This window comes from Nicotiana tabacum, chromosome 23 (assembly GCF_000715075.1).
Source record: "Nicotiana tabacum cultivar K326 chromosome 23, ASM71507v2, whole genome shotgun sequence".
NCBI lineage: Eukaryota > Viridiplantae > Streptophyta > Magnoliopsida > Solanales > Solanaceae > Nicotiana > Nicotiana tabacum.
Genome location: NC_134102.1, coordinates 116,812,210 through 116,832,957, shown reverse-complemented (window position 1 = coordinate 116,832,957; position 20,748 = coordinate 116,812,210).

Here is a 20,748-nt window from a genome sequence, read left to right as displayed (position 1 = left end):
GTGTGCTCCATTTTATCTAGAGTTGCTATTGGGTTTTGGTACGATAATTTTGTATACATATAAGTGTATGACGGGGCCCAGTCCTTTATTCAGTTTTACACTCTATTAGAGGTCTGTAGATAGTCATGTATAGTTGGATAGTATGTGGCCTTGTTGGCTTGCCCTACTATATGCCGCATGTATATGTATATATGTCTTTTGAGTATGTCTCCTCACGTATGTTATTGACATGATTCAGCAGTTTAGGGGCAGATGTTATGCATGACCTTCACTTATTTCATGTTTATATCTTAGACGTATGCTCAGGGGTGTTCGGTGGGTAGAACTCGGGCACCCGTCACAGTCCATTGGTCTGGGTCATGACAAAAGTAGTATTAGAGCAGTTCCATCCTAGGGTTGTCTACACACCGTAGTAGAGTCTTGTTTATGATTGTGTTGTGTGCCACACTTATAAACAGGAGGTTGCAGGACATATAGGAATTCATTTTCCTTACATTATGTTATGTTTTCAGCAATGCCCATGAAGGCTACAGCCGCCCAGAAGGGCAAGTCGGTGGATGAAGAGACTACAAGTTGAGTGCCACGAGTTATCAGGGCTCGGGGAGAGTCACACAGTAAGACTCCATCTCAGACTTCACATACCCTACCCTTTCCGGAAGATATCCGAGGGGCACCAGCTCTAGCCCCAGTACCCCCAGTTCCTCAGCCATATGCATAGGGTCTGGAGATGAGAGATGATATTCAGCTATTGACTCGATTAGTGACCGCCCAGGCTCGACGCCAGGAGGTAGGTATCGGTCATGCAGATAGGGCCATCAGTGCGAGGGTTCGCGATTTCATTAATTTTGACCCTCCCGTATTCACTAGAGCAGATCCAAACGAGGACTCTCAGGTATTTATTGATAGGATGCAGAGAACTTTGAGGGTAATTAAGGCCATTTCGACTGAGTCATTTGAGCTAGCTTCCTATACACTTCAGGATATTGGGGTTAATTGGTACGAGTCTTGGTAGTTATCTAGAGGTGAGGATGCCCCTCCAGCAGTATGTCAAGAGTTTACAGAAGCTTTTCTTCATCATTATTTTCCACTAGAGCTTAGACGGGCCAGAGTTGATAGGTTCTTGACCCTTCGGAAGGGTAATATGAGTGTTTGGGAGTACAACCTTCAGTTTGATTCTTTGGCTAGGTATGCTCCTACTATTGTAGCTAAGATGGAGGATCGAGTTCGTCGGTTCGTGATGGGGTTGGAGCCACACCTACTTAATGACTGTATGTCGGTCTCAATTCAGCCAGGCATTGATATTTCTCGTATTCAGACATACACTCAGGGTGTAGAGGAGCGTAAGCATAAGTAGAGGGCCGATCGTGAGCATAAGAGGGGCCAGAGTAAGAGAGCGGGATCTTTAGGTCTTTCTAGTGAGTTTCGAGGTGGTCAACGACAACAGTACCTGATGTATCTAGTATCTAGCCCAACCATTGGCTAGTGCACCCTCTCAGTTTGCTGGTTGGAGATTTGATCGTTCCACATATTCAGGGCCCAGTCAGAGTTCCGGGGCCTCTAGTTCTCAGTATAGGGGTGAGTCAAGTCAGATGAGGCCACCCTTGCCATGATGTTCTCAGTGTGATAAGCAGCATGCCGAGAAGTGTCTTGTAGGGTTGGGTGTTTGTTATACTTGTGGTTATCCAGGACACGTTATGAGAGATTGTCCAATGAGAGGTGGTGCAGGTATAGTTCAGTCAGCGAGATCTGTAGCCCATTTTTCATCATCAGTACGCCCCCCTGGGCAAGTTTCATGGGCAACAGCTGGTCGTGGTAGAGGCATAAGTGGAGCATCTAGCTCGAGCGGTCCTCAGAATTGTATTAATGCATTAGTGGGTCGACAGGATCAAGAGTCATCACCTGATGTTGTTACAGGTATATTATCAGTCTCCTCATATGATGTATATGCATTGATTGATCTAGGTTCCACCTTATCGTACGTCACTCTGTTGGTTTTTAGTAAGTTTGGGATATAACTTGAGTTGATTGAACCTTTTGAGGTGTCTACGCCTATTGGGGATCTAGTGATAGTTAGACGGGTATATAAGGATTGTGTAGTAGTAGTTCACAGTCGTTCTACAATAGCAGACCTGATTGAGTTAGATATGGTAGAATTTGATGTTATAATGGGTATGGATTGGTTGTCTTGTTGTTATGCTAACGTTGATTGTATATCAAAGATGGTTCGGTTCTAGTTTCTAGAGGAGCCAATTCTGGAATGGAAAGGTAATACTGCATCACCAAAAGGTAGGTTTATTTTCTACCTCAAGGCAAGGAAGATGATCAGAAAGGGCTATATTTATCACTTAGTTTGGGTACAGGATGTGAAAGCAGAGTCACCGACCCTTCAGTCTCTCCCGGTGGTTAATGCGTTTCCCGATGTTTTTTCCGATGAGTTTCCAGGCCTTTTGCCAAAGCGGGAGATTGAGTTTGCTATTGACACATTACCAAATACCCAGCTGATATATATTCCTCCGTATAGAATAGCACATGCAGAGCTGAGAGAGTTGAAAGAACAACCGAGGGATTTGCTTGATAAAGGCTTTATCAGACCCAGTACATCACCGTTGGGAGCAACTGTGTTATTTGTAAGAAAGAAAGATGGTTCCTTGAGGATGTGTATTAATTACAGGTAGTTGAATAAGGCAACGATCAAGAATAAGTACCCGCTCCTGAGAATTGATGATTTATTTGATTAGTTGCAGGGTGTCAGGTATTTCTCGAAGATAGACTTGAGGTCTGGGTACCATCAGGTAAGGGTTAAAGAGAAAGATATTCCGAAGACAGCATTTAGGACCAGATACGGGCACTATGAGTTTCGAGTTATGTCGTTCGGGTTGACCAATACCCCAGCAATATTCATAGACTTGATGAACCGTGTGGTCCGACCCTTTCTAGATCAGCTCGTGATTGTATTTATAGATGATATTTTGGTTTACTCCCGTTCAGAGGCCGAGCATGCAGATCATTTACGTATTGTACTCAGAGTTCTACAAGAAAGGAAGTTGTATACAAAATTCTCTAAATGTGAATTCTGGTTGAATTCTGTAGCCTTCCTTGGTCATATTATTTCAGGTGAGGTTATCCGGGTTGATACACAAAAGATTGAGGCAGTGAAGACTTGGCCTAGACCCACGACACCGACAGAGGTTCGTAGCTTCCTGGGTTTGGCAGGTTATTACAAGAGATTTGTAGAGGGTTTTACTTCTCTTTCAGCACCATTGACAAAGTTGACTCAGAAGGCAACTAAGTTTCAGTGGACTGATTCTTGTGAGCGGAGTTTCCAGGCATTGAAGGACAGATTGACTTCAACACCATTTCTGACACTTCCAGAAGGGACCGATGGTTATGCTATCTATTGTGACGCTTCAGGCATTGGATTAGGTTGTGTATTGATGCAACATGGTAAGGTTGTCACTTACTCTTCTAGACAACTAAGAAACCACAAGAAGAATTACCCGACCCACGATTTAGAGTTAGCCGCGATGATTCATGCACTATAGATGTGGAGACACTATTTGTATGGCATTCATGTTGATATCTATATGGACCATAAGATCCTTAAGTATATATTCAAGTAAAAGGAATTGAATTTACGTCAGAGGCGATGGTTAGAGCTACTGAAAGACTATGATGTTGATATTTTATACCGTCTAGAGAAGGCGAATATAGTAGCTGACGCCCTTAGCCATAGATCTATGGGTAGCCTATCATATTTACATCCAGAGAAGAGTGAGATAGCTCGTGAGATTCATCAGCTAGCTAATCTTGGAGTTCGATTACCAGATTCAGGTGGTACCGAAGTTACTATTCAGGACACAACAACATCCTCTCTAGTAACTGAAGTGAAGGAATGTCAGTATGAAGATCATGTGCTAGCTCACTGTAGAGATACAACCCCTCCAAAGGAGAAGACACCATTTGAGATGGAGTCCTCAGATATCGAGGTCGATTATGTATTCATAATATGGCAGGGTTGCGCCAGCAGGTTATGGGAGAAGCTCACTATTCTCGTTATTCTATTCATCTAGGAGCGACGAAGATGTATCATGATATCAGAGGAATATACTGGTGGGACGAAATGAAGAAGGATATAGCAGAGTTTGTTGCTCAATGCCCTAATTGTCAGCAGGTTAAGTTTAAGCATCAGAAACCCGGTGGATTATTTCAAGCTATAGAGATTCCGACTTGGAAATGGGAAGTGATTAATATGGATTTCATCATAGGCTTACCTCATACCCAGTGTAAGTTCGATTCTATATGGGTTATTGTTAATAGACTTACAAAATCAGCCAATTTTCTGCCTGTCAGGACTATGTATTCAGTAGAGGATTATGCAAGGCTTTACATTAAGGAGATAGTACGACTTCATGGTGTTCCTATATCTATTATCTCAGATAGAGGTGCTCAACTTACAACTAATTTCTGGAGGTCCTTCCAAAAAAGACTGGGGACTCAGGTAAGTCTTAGTGCAACATTTCATCCCCAGACAGACGGTCAGGCTGAGAGTACTATTCAGACACTGAAGGATATGCTACAGGCTTGTGTGATAGACTTCAGGGGTAGCTGGGATGATCATCTTCCACTTATTGAGTTCGCATATAATGATAGTTATCATTCAAGCATTCAGATGGCTCCAATCGAATCTCTTTACGGACGGAAGTGTAAGTCTCCTATCGGATGGTTCGAGATTGGGGAGTCTCCTACCGGATGGTTCGAGATTGGGGAAACTAAGTTAGCAGGACTAGAGTTGGTATAACAGGCAGTTGAGAAGATTAAGCTTATAACGAGACTTGAAGTTTCAGGTAGATGACTGGGTATTCCTAAAGGTATCACCGATAAAAGGCATTATGAGATTCAGTAAGAAAGGAAAGCTTAGCCCTCGGTACATTAGACCTTATAAGATTATACGCAGAGTAGGTCAAATAGCATATGAGTTAGACTTGCCTTCCAACTTGGAGTCTGTACATCTAGTCTTTCATGTGTCTATGCTTCGTAAGTGTATTAGAGATCCCTCTAAAGTCATTCCAGTTGATGATGTTCATGTTACAGAGCATCTATCATATGAGGAACCTCCCATTTCTATACTAGATAGACAAGTTCGGAGATTGAGAACTAAATATGTAGCTTCGATTAAAGTACTTTGGAGAAACAATAATGTGGAGAAGATGACTTGGGAAGCTGAAGAAGAAATGAAGACTAGGGATCCTCACTTGTTTTCGCTTCCGGAGGAGGATGTGACTGTGACATCACAACCTTTAGGTATGTATATGATTCTTTACTCTTATGTTAGTTATTATTATTGGTCGTGTGAGGCCATTGGTGTTATTGATGATTGTGGCCCTATGTGGCTTTGTATTTTTGGGTTTGCTGTGTGAAAGGTTAGTAGTAGTACCGTTACAGAGGAGACTCTGCCAAAATTTCTATAGATTTCTGGGAGTTTAACATTCGAGGATGAATGTTTCTACGGGAGGGAAGATTGTTATACCCCGTGCGTCCCAAGGTGACGTAATGAATATTAGACTTGTTAATCATGATTTAAATGAGTTTAAAGTCATAATATGGCTATATATGATGTTTGGATAGAAAGTATAAAGTTTGAGCAATACATTTCGTGTAATATATGGGGTATTTTTGGGACATATTATATAACAAATTGAATATCTACGAGTCTAGTTTCCAACGCATTTAACCGTTAGTCGATATGACATCGGAGTAGTGAGATATCCGCATTTTTGCAAGACTGCGCAAGCAGCTCGATTGGGACCCACTTGAGATGGCCACCGACCTTACGTCTTTTAAAAGATGTTTCAGCCTCATTTCGGGTCATTTCTCACCCAAATTTTGTCCAAAAGCTCTCCAAAACCTTCCCTTACGTATCCCAAGATCCCAAAAACCAAACTCAAAGGAAGTCAACTCAAATCATCATCAAAGGTGTTAAAGACTACAAGAGAATGCTTCTATGATGTTGTGGTGTGATTGAGGGCTATTGTGAGCTAAGATGAGATATGGTTTCGAGTTGTAGCTTCTGTCCAAGGTATATATATAACATCTTCTTGATTGTGCCTAAGGTTAATCTTGTGTTGGTTGTGTTGTTTGAGTGAAAAACCATATGATAGCACTTGAAAGAACATGGGATATGATTGTCTTTTTGGTTGGACTGTTTTGTGGCTAAATATATGCTTTGTGGTGCTGGAAATTGTGAGAAATAATTTGATAATGTTGTGTCTTCTGTTGTTAAGTTTTTCTAGGTGTTAATTAAGTTGATTGAAGAATAAAAGATGAAAAACAAGTGATTGACGATAAAAATTAAGGTGCTAGACGTATGGGGCTATTTTGGAAGGCATTTTGTGAATGTTTTGAACTAGAAATAATATAGTACATATAAGTATGATGTTCTGAAGGTTGTAAACTAATTTATGGAATAAGAGTTGGATTTAATTTATATCTTGTTATGAGTAAAAACGAGCTTGCCGCTCAATATGATTGTTAAGATAATCAGAGAAACTCATATTGGATTATATTATTGTTATTGCTGTTGTGGGTTATAGTTGTTGTTGTTGGGCTGTTTATGGCCCTTAGTGGTCTTTGGGATGTATTAAAAATAGGGGAGTTGCTGCCCGATTTTCCTTAAGCCATACGCTAGCCAAATACGATGGTACGATATTATATGTTAACGGCAATATCATTTCACTTGTTATAGATGCAAGAAGTTGTGTTAAGCTTGGTTGAGTAATAAGGAAGAGATCATACAGGTATGTTAAGGCTATCCCTTCTTTCCTTTTGGCATAATTCATATGATACAACAAATCGAGCAAGCACGCCACTTTCACGAATGATTCTATTCCTAGAAGTGCTAAGGTTACCTATGTTCTTGATTTCCCATATGTCCTACTATCATATCGTCTGTTCATGGGTCTCATGACATTCCGAGAGATCTTATTAACTTATTTCATTATGCACTGCATTCATTTATACATGTATATTGATCCATGACCAGATGATATTATATACGCGTATAGTATATGTATATGGGGTATGAGGGAAAGGTTATGGCGTTATATGTGTACCACCACCTGATCAGCTGGTATACGTTTATGATTTGCTGCCCATAGAGGCTGAGATGATATGATGGGATGCCCTTAGAGGCTTGATGATGTTATGTACGCATATACCTATGCATGATATGACATTTATACGCATACGCATGGTATTATAAATATTTTTCATGATTCACAGAGCTATTCAAACTTACAGGTTGAGTTATTTACTCTATGTTTCTTTCATGCCTTTTATATATTGATTTTTATGCCTTACATACTTGGTACATTATTCGTACTGACGCCCCTATTGCCCGGGGGCCTGCGTTTCATGCCCGAAGGTGCAGGTAGACAGGCTGACGGTCCCCTCCTTAGGATCCTAGCTCAGCGAGAATTGGTGTGCTCATTTGATCCGGAGCTGCTATTGGGTTTTGGTACGATACTTTTGTATACATATAAGGGTATGACGGGGCCCAGTCCCATCCTTTATACAGTTTTACACTCTATTAGAGGTCTGTAGACAATCATGTATAGTTGGATAGTATGTGGCCTTGTCGGCTCGCCCTACTGTATTCCGCATATATATGTATATATGTCTTTTGAGTATGTCTCCTCACGTATGTTATTCACATAATTCAACAGTTTAGGGGCAGATATTATGCCTAACCTACACTTATTTCATGTTTATATCTTAGACGTATGCTTAGGGGTGTTCAGTGGGTAAACCTCGGGCACTCGTAATAGTCCATTGGTTTGGGTCGTGATAAAATATATGGGCCCAGTCACCTGCCATGTGGACCTTTTATTATTATATGATTTTAATAGATGCATCTATTCTATGGTCACATGTGCATTTGTTCAACTTGCATTTTGACTTTTGCAAGGTTATTTGCTCAAATTATTAGAGCAAAGTTCCAGAATATAAATTATATGATTTATCTTGATAATACTTGTTTAAATCCAAGTTGATTTAGCAGAAATTATATGCCTCCAATTATAGCTAAACCATTGGCTATGAGAACAAAACTCCCAAAACGAAATTTGGTATGAGATGTATTGTTTAATATACAGCAACACTTGTACGCATCTAGCCAAGTTATGAAAAGTTCTCCCTATCACAATCGGTTCAGCGTCAGGAACCAAATAATTTCCATCTAGAAATATAGATGAGCTATATGATTTAATTATGCCACCACTATGTACAAAGATGGGTTCTCAAAGAATGTTGAGAAATGTGTTGGTGATCCCAATATTAGGGAGAGAAAATGGACAGCTGAGAAATTGATAATTGGAATGAATTATTATGAATACATATAGATCCTCGTACAAGAAAATATGAACTTGAATTTCAAGTGATAATCATTTGTAAATTATTGCCAGACACATTTGCTGACCCAAAGCTAAATATTATATTTCAGCTGCTAATTCTCCAAATAGAATAACATCCCTGATGGACAGATTTTATGGCACGTATAAAGCGTAATAGACTAATCGGTTCCAAAGATAAAACTCCTTGAAGAAGGAGAGGAGCAAATGTTCAAGATGGTCATAATAAACAGACAAGTGCTCTAGAAGAGCACCATGACATAACACTTCATATCACCTCATGGTAGAGGCTCAGGTACCTGAAAATAATGAGATAAAGAGATTTCAATAAGTTATGTCTTTATTGGGTAATAATGAAACCGATATAAAATAATCATTGACGATGTTGTTAATATAATATGGAGCTCTATATTATTAATATTGATGAGGATCTTGAGCTCAAATTTATCATGGAATGTAGACAGATAAATGATTGGCCAAAATAAAAATAAAAAATACGCAATCAAGATTGATTTCATCTGCAAAATGTGAAGTTAGACGGATAATCCCAAAACCTGAAAGTATAAATCCACTGAAGGTATAAATGTGTTCTTGTGCGAAACAAAAGTCAAGTCGATAGACATAAAGAAAAGTTGTATCACAAGAAGATTTGTAAATATCATGGCATTGGTTATATAGAGATATGTTCTTGTATGGTGGATGTAGTCATTTCAGGTTTTAATCTGGCAATACATGAAAAACTTGATATGCGTATAATGAAAATCATTGAAGGATTTAAATTGTTCTGAAGCATATTAAGGTTTCCAAAAAATTTATTAAATAAAGCTTCAAAAATCCTTATACGGATTGAAACAATTAGGGCGCATGTGGTATAATCGCCTGAGTGAGTACCTGTTGAAGAAGGGTACAAGAATGATTCAAATTGTCTTTGTGTCTTTATAAAAAGATCTGGATCTGAATTTATCATAATCGCCGTGTATGTTGATGATTTAAGTATTATTGGAATTCCTAGGGAGCTTCCTAAATCAGTAGACTATTTAAGAAATAATTTAAAATAAAAGATCTTGGAAAGATAAAATTTTGTCTTGGTCTACAAATTGAGTATATGAAAGATAGAATAAAATTTTATCTTGGTCTACAAATTGAGTATATGAAAGATAGAATTTTTGTCCATCAATCAGCATAAACTGAAAATATTTTAAAGCGATTCTATATGGATAAAGCATATCCATTGAGTACCCCGATGGTTGTGAGATCACTCGATAAAAATAAAGATCCATTCTGACCTCATGAAAATAATGAAGAGTGTCTTGGTCCTGAAGTACCATATCTTAATGCAATTAGTGCACTTATGTATCTTGCTAATACTATAAGGCCTGACATAACTTTTTCAGTTAATATCTTAGCAAGATATAGCCCTGCTCCAATATGGAGACATTGGAATGGAATCAAACACATATTGCAGTATTTAAAAGGGACTACCGATATGGGCTTATTTTATGGCTATGTGTTTACATGTGGAGGCATTGTCATATCGTGGCGATCGACTAAGAAATTAATCGTGGCTACTTCATCTAATCATGCTGAGATATTTTTATTTTATTATTTCTCTCTCAATCCGTTCTTCTATCTCCTCTTCTCCAACCCAAAATACACAGCTAGTGCTACACTCCCACTATTGCTGGACCACCTAATCACCCTTTCTCATTCACCCTTACCATTTTCTTTTCCACCTGACCCATGCTTCCAATATTTTTCCAATCTCATTTTCATTAGCTCGTCCCAAAAGATCAAATAAAATCATCATTGGAGAGTTTTTTTCTAGCCGTCTTCATTGTCTCTGCCGGTCATTTTATCGGATAATTTTTTCAGTTAATATTCAGTCAAAGAGCTTTGGTGGGTCTTTCTTCTCCATCTTTTTCTGCCCGAACTTCATTCTTTAGATTAGAAACAACTGATTTGGTGGTCTGATTTGCTGGTCTTTAATGGTTATGGTTAAAGGAGAGAAAATAGTGATAACTCCATGAAAACCCAATGTTTGTTTCAAAATAACGGTGACATGAGTGGACTGGGATTAAAAAATAATTAAAAAATGAAACAATACCTGAAATACTAAAATAAATTTAAAATTGACATGTGGCGGAGCGTGGAGAACACAGCCTTCCACAAGCTTGGTTATGTATTTATAGGGAGGAATTAAATTCAGTCTGGACAAGTATAGGGTAGAAAAAGAACACCTGTAAAAGTTGAGTTGGGAACTGATTTTTCAGGATAAATTCGGGGTGCATCTTATGTATTTTCCCAAAATTTAAATAACGTTTGGAATTTCACATATCATTCTTGACCTTTTCTTTGATTTTTCTTCAGTCTTTGGGTGTTAAAGAGATACAAGAAAATTTTATACATATTCAATAAACTTTTACAAATAAATATAAAATTTAAATCAAAACTATTAAATTTGGCCAAATGCTTAGCCTCCGCCCCTAAATAAGGGAATCAAGCCAAAGGATCCTTACGAGAGGAAGGTCACCCATAAAAGAGTAGCATTCATGCTGCAAAAGAATCAAAGGAAAGAATATAAAAGTCTTGAAAAAGGAAAATAGCGAAGGAAGAAGTGCTCTTTCATACCAACTTTTTCAGTACACTACTCCCTCCGGTCTATTTTAGTCATGTTTTCTTTTACACTGATTAAGAAATAATAAGAGAGCTTTTTAATTACTGTACCCTTATTTAATATTTAAGTTTTCTATGATATGTAGTCAATTTTTACTTTCAAAAATATTTAATACTAAGGGCAAAATAAAAAAAAAGTAATTAATTATACCTTGATATTCTAAAATAATAACTATTTTGGACCAGATATTTAATAACTCCGACTCCCTGCATATATGGACGTATATATAGATAACTCTGTCAGTCACATACAAAGAGATTAACAGGGGTTGGCTTCGCTGTAGTTTTTAGTTCTTACAATTACTTAACAAAAGAACGAAAGAAAAGAATTAAATTTCAAGTTTGTTTAGAGCTTTAATTTGTTAGATTCTGATCAATGAAGGCAGCAAGAATAATCAATTTCAATGGGAGAAAAGTTTCCTCTTCTTCCTTTTTTTAAAAAAAACGTCTGCATTTTTAAAGAAAAAACAGGGCAAAAAGAAAGAAAAATCAAAAGCTCCTTGTTGATTCCAGTACTGATAGGGAAATCAGTCGGTTGACAGAAGTAGCAATGTATGGTACGTGAAGTTTAGGTGTCTGGCATGAACGTTATAAATGCTTCTCTTTTTCCCACAGGAGAAAACGATAGATAAAAAGATAAAACAGAGGAAAAAATTGAAAATTGTTATGAAATGAACGATAAATGTTGTGTCACGACCCAAAATTCCATCATAGGCGTCGTGATGGCATTTAGTCTCTAAGACTAAGTAAGCCGATTTCAATTTCAATTTAAGCCATTTTTTTAAGTAATCAAAACTAACATCGGAAATAATCAAACAACCTTCCAAGACTGGCAGTACTGAGTCACGAACTCTAATTGAATACATGCAATGATCTCAAGGATCGAATATACAATACTGTTCGAATAAGAGTTGACAGTACAATAAAATGGAAAGACTCCAAGGGACTACAACGACCAAACAACTCTACTTTGAATCCTTGCGATCACACTTTAGCTCTGTCCGAATCCAATATCTCCAACACCTAGCGCTGCACAAAAATGTGAAGAAGTGTAGTATGAGTACACCACAGTCGGTACCCTATAAGTATCAAGAATAACCTCAGTGGAGTTGAGACGAGGTACAGTCAAGACACTCACTAGTCTAATAACCTGTGCAATATGATATACAAAATAATAGGAAACAAATAACAATAAGGGCAACACAAATCAACTAGTAATATCGCTCAACAATTAATAAATACAAGTACACCCAATTAAATCAAGTCCTTCAAATAAATATCTTTTACATATAATTCTTCCAAATAACTCTCTTTCAAATATATTTTTTCAAATAAATATCTTTCAAATATAATTCATTCCATAAATCTCTTTCAAACATAATTTCCTCACTTAGGTATCTTTAAAATATAATTCTTTCAATAAATACTTTTTGAATAAAAATCCTTCCAAATAAATATTTTGAATATAATTCTTTCAATAAAAAGTCACCATGTGACACCTCATTTCATAATCATAAAAATACGCATTTTCAGCCCTTTTCATATTTTTTGTAAACACGGGTCTTAGCCCAATTTTATATTTTCACGGTACTTTGTACCCATAATAAAACTATCATATTTTTCCGGCACCTCGTGCCCATTTTTCATATCACATCTGTACGGACAGTTCACATGCCAATAATAAAACCATTATATTTTCCCCGGTACTTCGTGCCCACATTTTATATCTCATCTGCACGGACAATTCACGTGCCAATATTATCATTATTTACTCACGGCACCTCGTGCCCACATTTCTTTATCACAACCGCCTGACAATAGCCACAGACTCTCAATTTCAACATAAATCAGACTATTATCAATTTACCAACAACAAGACAAATTATACAAGGTATAAAAATAAATACAAGAAAAAATCACAACATTACATAAAAATCACCAATGCAACCACTCCACATCATCACATATCATCCCTGACAATAGCCACTCTTATCTCTCATATAGCCACCCTTATCACTCCTATAAGAGCCTCCCTGATCTCTCCGCCCTGACAATATCAATAGCCACCCTTATCGCTTTTATAGCCACTCTTATCTCTCCTATAGCCACCCTTATCGCTCCTATAACTACCCTTATCGCTCCTATAGCCACCCTTATCACGACGCCCAGACAATAGCCCAATACACATAACAATAGTAAAATACCTCCCTTATACCCACATAATATCAACGGTAAAATGCCACCATTATATCATCAAAATAACAACTCACACAACACAACAATTTACACAGAAAATTATCACGGCAACAGAACAAAATCAATTCATATCACAATTTGCCCAATGGCCACAACAAATTCCAAAGATACAACAAATTAATTAATTTCACAATAAATAGCCGAAGGCTCCACACAATGTGTATAAGACCTCAAAAATAATCAACAGAGATAGAAATTACTCAGCATAGGGCAACGCCTTCATTAATTCAAATTCCCAATAATTATATAAACACATCTTCTTAAGCTCATTTAATTAATTATTTGCATAGGAAAAATCCATAATGAAATTAAATTCCAAGAAATATCAAACCAACAAACTCACGGAATTACATAGATATTCAAATAACAATCACATCAAATTGTCATATAGAAACAAATTCAACAAACAAGGATTGAGGCATGGCAAATAGATGATTTAATAAATGCCAACAATTATCCAATTTACTACACAATAATGTCTAAGACTTTAACCCAATTAAATTTGCACATATAAGCCCGAGTACGTACTCGTCACCTCGTGTACACGGCTTTTCACATTTCACAAATAGCACATAAAACTCGATGCCTAAGGGGTAATTCCCCCACTCGAGGTTAGGCAAGACACTTACCTCTAACTGTAAAATTATTTACTCTGTTGTGCCTTTGTAATGCGAATTGACCTCCGAAATCCTTGTATCTAGTCACAATTAATTCGATACAGTCAACAAAATTTATAGAATCAATTCCATAAGAAAATACTATATTTTTCAATAAAAATCCAAAATTAACCCAAAAACCGCTTGCGGGGCCCTCGTCTCGAAATGTGGCGAAAGTTACAAAATACGAACACCCATTCACTCACAAGTCTAACCATACTAAAATTATCAAATTCCGATACCATTTCATCCCTCAAATTGTGATTTTTTATTTTGAAAATTATCTTTTAAAACCACCATTTTCCTCAACTCAAAACATAAATTAAATGATAAAAATAAAAATAGAATCATGGAAATAAATAAATTCTAGGTGAAGAACACTTACCCAATCAATTTGCTTAAAAAAACCTACAAGCAATCGCTCAAAATCGAGCTCTACAAGTAAAAATATAATAAAAATGGCCTAACCCTCGATTTCAAAATCTTATATTCTGCCCATGTGATTGTGCATCGCGAACGCGGAGAAAGGATCGCGTTCACGAAGAAGAAAAATGAAAGCTGCCCAGTTGTGCTTCGCGAACGCGACAACACATCTGCGAATGCGTAGAGGAAAAGTCTGATGGCCCAACCACTGCTCTTTGCGAACGCGTGAAGCAGTATGCGAATGCAAAGAGTGAAATAGCATAGCTACGCGAACGCGAAGATACGGGTGCGAACACAAAGAAAGGAAAAGCAGACCTTCGTGAACGCGAAGAACAAATATTCCCTCCTCTAAAGTTACTCTTCGCGAACGCGATTAAGAAAAAGCCAAACCTTCGCGAACGCGAGAGGTTGAACGCGAATGCGAAGAAGAGTTATGAAGTGGTCAGAAGTAACACTTCGCGAATGCGAGAGGCACTTCGCGATCACGAAGAAGAACACCAGAAGACAGAAACAATAGTTCAAAAATAGGGAAAAAGGACTCGTAGCCCACCCGAAATACACCAGAGGCCCCCGGGACCCCGTCTAAATACACAAACAAGTTCCATAACCTAACACGGACTCACTCGAGGTCTCAAATCACATCAAACAATGCCGAAAATACATATCGCACCACAAATCGAACTTATAAACTTCCAAAATTCCAACTTCGAAAACTCGTGCCAAAACCAATCTAACCAACCTGGAATGACATAAATTTTTGCAGGCAAGTGCCAAATAACAGAACGGAGTTGTTCCAACTCTCGGAATCGCATTCCGACCCCGATATCAAAAAGTCCACTGCCGGTCCAAAACTCCAAAAATTTGACTTTCGCCAATTCAAGCCTAAATCAGCTACAGACTTCAAATTCACAGTTCGGACATGCTCCTAAGTCCAAAACCACCCAACGGAGCTAACGGAACCGACGGAACTCCATTTCGGAGTCGTCTTCATATAGTTCCAACTACGGTAAAAAATTTTAAGACTTAAGCTTCCGTTTTAAAGATCAAGTGTCCCAAATCACTCCAAATCATCTGGTAACTGAATTCAACCACGCACGCAAGTCAATACACATAATACGAAGCTGCTCAAAGCCTTATGCTTCCGAACGGGACTTAAATTCTTAAAACGACAAGTTGGGTCGTTACAATCTCCTCCTCTTAAACATACGTTCGTCCTCGAACATGCCAAGAACTATTCTGATGATATTAAATTACTGAGTGCATTATATCGCACATACTCACGAGTGATTCTACGTCACCAAAAATTGAACACGGGTCCGACAACATCATCTTAGTGGAGATTATTCCTTTTTACACATATTTATAAGTCATAAAACCAATTTCTTACACTCCAAACATTTCCAAAAGGCATGATTTTTATATCAACGCCCGGTATTAGTTTCAACTAGCTATAGCAACTCGTGCCTACGCACACATCAACTTTCTTGATAGTGTTACATTCTCCTCCGCTTAGGATCATTCACCCTCAAACACATAACATAAGTTATCTCTTCTTTTGCACGTCTCAATCCTCCAAATTTTTACTAACTCCCAAATTTTTCAGAAATTTTGGTAGAGTCTCCCCTATAATTGGGTCTATCCACCTTCCAGATTAACACCAAAACAATTCCTAACAACACATCCACAACCCATCAAAGCACCACAATGCATATATCAATAACACTAATCTGAGCATTACAAGCACTGCGTTATCATAATGATATCAGGACATGAAGCACATAATATGTATGCCCATCACCACATCTCTGGTCTTAATAGTTGTTCATAATCGATTACAACATCGCCAATTAACCTCATATTAACCAAAACCTCATTTCGAATTTTCACAATACTTACAGCAAAATGTGAGGCATAAAGACCTCATAACTAATTACTTGAATTAACGAGTCATATTTAACGCCACCTGGGCACTCACCTCGTAGGCTAAAACTCAATAATTACAGCACAATTATGGCACAGAAACACATAAAAGAATTATCACATAAGCCTATCAGGCATAACTCCCTATTAGTACTATAGTACAAATTAAACTTCACAAAGGGAGAATTTAAACTCATAAATATTTCACCACAAGGACCTCGTCCTTATATAACCTCCACCGCGGGCTTGTAGCCAGGTTTCAATATTTCACATCATATAAAAATGCGAGGATCTCGTCCTCAACTCCGAATCACAAGTATTTTGCATATTGTGCCAACTGAAATTTTCACTTTCCTTTCTTTCTTCTTTCTAACAAATTCCGTAAACAGTTTTTACAACACATAATGAACCCCCTTACCAATAGGGCATATAATTCATAAAATTAAAATCAATTATTCTGAAATCACATCAAAACCCACTGTAGTGAGTAATAGAAAGTAATTTTTGGACTTATAGCCCTCAATAGTGAACAAAAATAAAAATGATAGACACGGGCTAACATCATCAAATCTCCCAACATGGGTAAACACGTGAGTGGTGTACAAATCACAAACTCGGTCTATATGGAGCACGATAGGAGGTCTCACCTCGATAATCAGAATTGAATCAAAATAAGAATAGTGCTCCTTTTATTATAAATTAAATCATGCTTGTACGACACCATCTGGTGTATTGGCCTCAACCAAGTCATAACAATTATATCAATGGGCCAGGCCTCCCCCTCTTGGGTGCCCTCAACCCGCTTGTCCTCCACCCATAACTGGGTGTGCATGTGGAGTATTAACTGGAATAAAGCTTGTAGCCTATGTATTCTGATGAAATCCGTCTCTCCCAAGTCTGGGACATTCTTTCATGAATTGCCTAGTACAATCACAGTGATAAAAACCCCTCTGCGGGTTCGACTGCTCATACTGAGTTTCTGTCGGATAACTAGAATAACCATTATAGGAACCCCGTGCCGGTGGTGCATTAAAAGAACTTATTGTAGCACCTCGAGTATTCAGAAATTATTTCTGTGACCTCGCTAGTACTGAAATGTAGAATTATTAAGGAAGCGGGAATACCGCAAGTCCCAGCATCATCCCATACAAATCTTAACTCTCAATCATATACAAATTTTGGAGAACCTTTCAATACCACATAATTACATCTCAGGCCAAAACTGATATAACAGATGACCCCACAATCTGATCATTGATAGTGGACTCCCCTCACTTGGCGCGAAGCTATAGGACACAGTCCGATGATCCACAACACTAACCTTCATCGCTCGTACGACACCGGTCATAAGACACCTCAAGCCATTTATTTGGAGCATGTCATCCTCGTGACAGTTAAACTCGCTTCCTCCGGTGCCTTGGCTGCTAGTATGTACCCTTCGCTAAATAGAATCCCATACGAACTACATAGTCTCTAATACCACCAACTATCTTCAGATCTACATCCACCTCGTGAACCTACCATGATTGTGACGATTAGGCAATTAATTAAACCTTCTCAAGATCATACTTATCAACTAGATGTCAGAACCTGTTGCATCCCCATGTGCATAACTGAATGATCTCTCAATACTTCTGCATCCTCGATCTAGACGACACGTTATAACAATGGTTGAGCAACCTTGACTCCCTTATAGCCCCTCTGTAGTATCACGAACCATTGGCGTATAGTTGATACCGAGTGCACAATTTCATAGACGAGTGGATGCAAAAGAACATAAGATATATGCTTCAAGCTCAACAAATGTCGCACGATAAGGAATGGAAGAAGTGGAAATTTTTCTACTAGCTCTGTAGCCTCTCGAAGATAAGTACAGATGTCTCTGTACCGATCCGCAAGGCTCTACTAGACTCATTCGTGACTCGTATAACCTATGAACCTAGAGCTCTGATACCAACTTATCACGACCCAAAATCCCACCACAAGCGTCGTGATGGCACTTAGTCTCTAAACTAAGTAAGCCAATTTCAATTACATTTCAAGCCATTTTTTTTAATTTATATAAACCAACAGCGGAAATAATTACAAATATAACAACCTCCCAAGACTGGTAATACTGAGTCACGAACTCTAACTGAATACATGAAATGATCTCAAGGATCGAATACTCAATACTGTTTGATTAATAATTAACATTTCAATAAAATGGAAAGACTCCAAGGGACTGCGACGACCAAGCAGCTCTACCTTGAATCCTTGCGATCACACTTTAGCTCTGTCCGAGTCCGATATCTCCAACACCTGGCTCTGCACAAAAATGTACAGAAGTGTAGTATGAGTACACCACGGTCGTTACCTAGTAAGTATCAAGACTAACCTCAGTGGAGTAGAGACGAGGTGCAGTCAAGACACTCACTAATCTAATAACCTGTGCAATATGATATACAAAATAATAGGAAACAAATAACAATAAGGGCAACACAAATCAACCAGTAATATCGCTCAACAATTAATAAATACAAGTACACCCAATTAAATCAAGTCCTTCAAATAAATATCTTTCACATATAATTCTTCCAAATAACTCTCTTTCAAATATAATTTCCTCAAATAAAAATCTCTCAAATATAATTCTTTCTATAAATCTCTTTCAAACATAATTTCCTCAATTAGGTATCTTTCAAATATAATTCTTTGAATAAATACTTTTTGAATAAAAATCCTTCCAAATAAATATTTTGAATATAGTTCTTTCAATAAAAAGTCACCACGTGACACCTCATTTCATAATCATAAAAATACGAGTTTCAACCCTTTTCATATTTTTCGTAAATACGGGTCTCAGCCCACTTTCATATTTTCACGGCACTTCGTGCCCATAAATAAATCATCACATTTTTTCGGTACCTCGTGCCCATTTTTCGTATCACATCTGCATGGACAGTTCACGTGCCAATAATAAAACCATCATATTTTCCTCGGCACTTCGTGCCCACATTTTATATCTCAACTGCATGGATATTTCACCTGCCAATATCATCATTATTTACTCACGGTACCTCGTACCCACATTTCTTTATCACAACTGTCTGGCAATAGCCACAGGATACCAATTTCAACATAAATCGGACTATTATCAATTTACCAACAACAAGACAAATTGTGCAAGGTATAAAAATAAACACAAGGAAAAATCACAACATCACATAAAAATTACCAATGCAACCACTCTACATCATCACATATCATCCTGACAACAACCACCCTTATCACTCCTATAGCCACCCTTATCAATCCTATAATAGCCTCCCTTATCTCTCCGCCCTGACAATATCAATAGCCATCCTTATCGCTCTTATAGCCACCCTTATCTCACCTATAGCCACCCTTATCGCTCCTATAGCCACCCTTATCACTCCGCCCAGATAATATCCCAACCCATATAATATCAACAGTGAAATGCCACCCTTATATCCTCAAAATAACAACTCACACAACACAACAATTTGCACGAAAAATTATCACGGTAATATAACAAAATCAATTCATATCACAATTTTTCCAATGGCCACAACAAATTCTAAAGATATAACAAATAAATTAATTTCACAATAAATAGCTGAAGGCTCCACACAATGTGTATAAGATCTCAAAAACAATCAACAGAGATAAAAATTACCCAGCATAGGGCAACGCCTTCATTAATCCAAATTTTCAATAATTATATAAACACCTCTTCTTAAGCTCATTTAATTAATTATTTGCATAGGAAAAATCCATAATAAAATTAAATTTCAAGAAATATCAAACCAACAAACTCATGAAATTACATAGATATTCAAATAACTATCACATCAAATTGTCATATAAAAATAAATTCAATAAACAAGGATTTAGGCATGGCAAATAGATGATTTAACAAATGCCAATAATTATCCAATTTACTACCCAATAATGCCTAAGACTTTAACCCAATTAAATTTGCACATATAAGCCCGAGTACGTACTCGTCACCTCGTGTACACGGCTTTTCATATTTCACAAATGGCACATAAAACTCGATGCCTAATGGGTAATTCCCCCACTCGAGGTTATGCAAGACACTTCCCTATATCCGTGAAATCATTTACTCTGTTGTGCCTTTGCAGCGCGAATTGGCCTCCAAAATCCTTGTATCTAGTCACAATTAATTCGATAAAGTCAACAAAATTTATAGAATCAATTCCATAAGAAAATACTATATTTTTCAATAAAAAGCCGAAATTAACCCAAAAATCGCCTATGGGGCCCATGTCTCGGAATCCGATGAAAGTTACGAAATACGAACACACATTCACTCACGAGTCTAACCATACTAAAATCATCAAATTCCGATACCATTTCGTCCCTCAAATCGTGATTTTTCATTTTAAAAG